The sequence below is a fragment of the Gopherus evgoodei genome, unplaced genomic scaffold, assembly GCF_007399415.2.
Source record: "Gopherus evgoodei ecotype Sinaloan lineage unplaced genomic scaffold, rGopEvg1_v1.p scaffold_174_arrow_ctg1, whole genome shotgun sequence".
NCBI classification, from domain to species: Eukaryota; Metazoa; Chordata; order Testudines; family Testudinidae; genus Gopherus; species Gopherus evgoodei.
In genome coordinates, this window is record NW_022059837.1 from 69153 (window position 1) to 72606 (window position 3454).

The following is a 3454-nucleotide window of genomic DNA, read 5'->3' on the forward strand; positions in this document are numbered from 1 at the left end:
AAGGCTCTGCAGGTGGCCCCAGAGCCTGAGGGAACCAGCTACCATCTTCACAAGGGGAAGAGCAATTTCTCGAGCCCTGCTGACGGGGAAGCAGCTCCCATCCAGGCTAGAAGGCAGAAGTGCCCAGCCTTCTGGTGAGCAAAACCAGCTCCTGGCTCAGGCGCCAAGCTGGGAGAGGCCCCAACCAGGCCCATATGGAGCTGGCTCAGGATGTGGTTTCGCAGACAGGACCCAGCCCAGGGGGGGCGCTGGGCAGGGAGGCTCTGGGGCTTGTTGAGTGGGCAGCAGGGGCCCCAGGAGCCCAGACCTCATTCCCAGCAGGAGGCATTGCCCTGTCTGGTCACTGAGGACCTTCCAGCCCCCTCAGGCCAGGAGGTGGAAGCTCCCTGTCCCAGCACCAGCAGCTCAGCATAGGACAGCAGCAGTGCCTGGAACCCTGGCAGCAGCTATGCCAATGGAAGCTGCTGCTTTGTTCCAGGTGAGGAGTCAGGTTGGGCTCAGGGAGGGGTGAGGACGGGGATCTGAACACCCTGGACTCAGACAATCTCCCAGTGATAAGGTGGAGGGGGGAGGTCCCCAGCCCAGGTGTCTGGCCTGAGCCACGTGAACCCCACTGACACCAGCAGCGACAGTCACACAGCTGCCCCTGCAGCAAGGGGAACTGGGGGTGGGGGGCATCAAGAACTGCTGCCACTTTGGTCGTTGATGCTCTGGGGCTGGAGGAGTAGGCACCTCCCATGGAATCCTGGACAGTTGGGGGGGGGCTCTCTTCTATGGGCTTCTGAAGCTGTTGGGGGCCTGAAGGCATCCTGGAGAGGGAGGTGTGGGGCCCGATCTGCCCTGGGTGCCTGAGGCGGGAAAAGGGATCTTTAATCCTGCTCTCCCTACCACACCTCTGTCCTTCTCCCAAGTGGCAGCAGGCATCACCAGGTGGCTCTAGCTTTTTTGCCACCCAAGCACAGCAGTCAGGCAGCCTTTGGCCCTTTTTGCTGCCAATGTCACCTGGTAAAGGGTTACATACAGATATGGAGGTGTAATGCAGCAAAATGTGAATGAAAGTAAGACCAAAACTGTGTAGCTGTGTACAGCTATAAAAATATACAGGGATAATATATGTCCAATAGCAGGCAAGGATGGCAATTCCCTCCCTAGCCCTCAGTGCCAGGACTGGAGCCCTCCTCTTAGCTGCCAGGAAGAAGATGGAGGCATAATTCTTCCCCTCACAACTATGTGCGTATGTGTGGCTTCCCCTCAAGCAGGGGTGGCTTTATGTATTTTGCAGTCAGGTGGCTTTCAGCAGTGTGCCTGTGGGTGGTGCGCTGATAAGGTGGATTTGGAGGCATGCCTGCGGGATGCCTGCCAGTCCCACACCTTCGGCGTACCCACCACTGAATTGCTACCAAAGCTGAAGGCAACCTGACTGCGGTCCTCAAGGTAACCAGCAGGCCATGCCTGGGGCTTGGTGCGCTGGTGCCTGGAGCTGCCCTTGGGCATCACTCTGTTACCTTCTCTCCCTGGTGCAGGGACCCCCAGAGATTCAGAGGAGGAGGAATGAGTGGACATGTCCACAGATGTAGCTGCTCTCAAGGTCATCAGAGAGCAGCTCCAGTGCAGAGAAAAGGTACAAATATTCCTCACCTGGGCTGGAACCAAGATTGTCCTGTCCCTTCCCAGCATGCCCACCCCCTGCCGAGGGTCTTGTCCCTGAAGATCCACCACCCCAATGGGGCCCTTTTACATCCATGATGTGGGACCCCCAAGATGGAGGTGTTTGTCCCACAACAGCCAAGGTCTCCTCCCCACACAGGCACTGTCCCAGTTCCTGATCCTACTTGTGTAGGAGTCATGGGGGATTTGGACAATAGGTGGGTCCCCACAATCCCCCACTGAGCCTGAGCCCTGGAGCTGGTGTGGGTGGGGCAGGAAGGTCCCTAGCTAACAGGTTCCCTCTCACTCTACCCCATTTCTTGTGGGTACAGGATGAGGGGCAGCAGCTCCTGTTCCTGCAGGCCATCTACCCCGTATGTCTTGCTGCACGGGACAGAGGGCAGGACACGCTGGAGCCACGCTGCTGCAAGGCAGCTGTGGTGGAGAGGATTGTGGTGAGTGAGACACGTCATACGGCAGCTGGAGGTAAGAGAGAGACATGGGATTGGCAGGGGTATCACTGGGCTAATGGGTGGGGGCTGGGTGACGTTGGAGGGGACAGCAGAGGGCAGGGATTGCTGGGGCTGAAGGCTGGGGAGAAGAGAAGGGAGAAATTCTGAGACTGGGCAATGGGGGAATTGTGGGGCTGGAAGGCAGCTGAGACTGGGGGACAAGGAATCACATGGTCCCAGCTCGGTAGTTGGGATGGTGCTGAATGGGGGCAGTTTGACAGGGAGGAGGAAAGCCTGGGATTGGGACTGAGATGTGCAGGAATCCTGGAAGGGGGACAAGTTTGATGGGCAGGAAGAAATTGAAGGAGCAGGAGATAGTGGGGGATCCTGCTGGCCATGTGGGGCACTGGCTGTGTAATCTCCTCATTGGGAGTTGTCAGTAGGGCCTGAATCTCTCGCATGCCTTTGTCTCCTTCGTGTCTCACAGGAGCTCATTGAGGAACTTCCTAAAGACTCTCCACCCAGCGCCATCCTTGCCAACTCCCTGGCTGCAGTGGGCAACCTCAGGAACCGAGACAGCCCCCTCCCCCCCGGCTCCCTTAACACCAGTTCTGCTCAGGCCCAAGGCTGGGAGTCTCTGTCCCTCCCACTCCCAGGTCACCTCCCAGGAGTGGCTCCTCTGGCAGAGATGGTGCGGTGGGAAGGTTCACTCTCTCCTGGCTGGGCTATTCTTTTCACTCCACTAACGTTACAGGGGCTTTGGGGAGAGGTCCTGCTTTCTTGAGGGACAGAGGAAGGAGCTGGGACTTCAAGCCAGATCTCTGCCTGGTTCTGTTGAGCACTAATCACAGGGCCCCTGGTTGTCTTGGGAAGTGAGAGTCTGAAAAGCCCCCCTTCCTCCAAGCCCCCACTCCCAACACACACCCAAACCCCATGAGATTCCAGAGATGGTTCTCAGAGAAGAGGCACATGAAATAGGGAAACAGGAGGACCCCAGGGAATCAGCCCTTCTCTCTGATATGATCAGAAATTCCTGGGGGGACTGTGCTCTCAGTGACTTCCTACATCCCACCAAGGATTTTAGTAGCAGGGAAGGGCGAGGGTTCACTCTCCTTTCTGGTGAACTGTTCAGGAATCAGGAGTCCTGGGAGGATGGGACCAGCCGCAACACCGAACCTTGTCCCAATCTAGAGAGACCCTGACAAGTTGTGACCTGCAGGATACAATCTGCATCCTGGGGGAAAGAATCCCCTTCTAAAGCTCTGTGATCAATGACTCAGCTATTCCCCCCTGCGCACCATGTCTTGGGCCCATGGGGCTGGTGGAATGGGGCTCATTTGCAAAGCACCACCTGC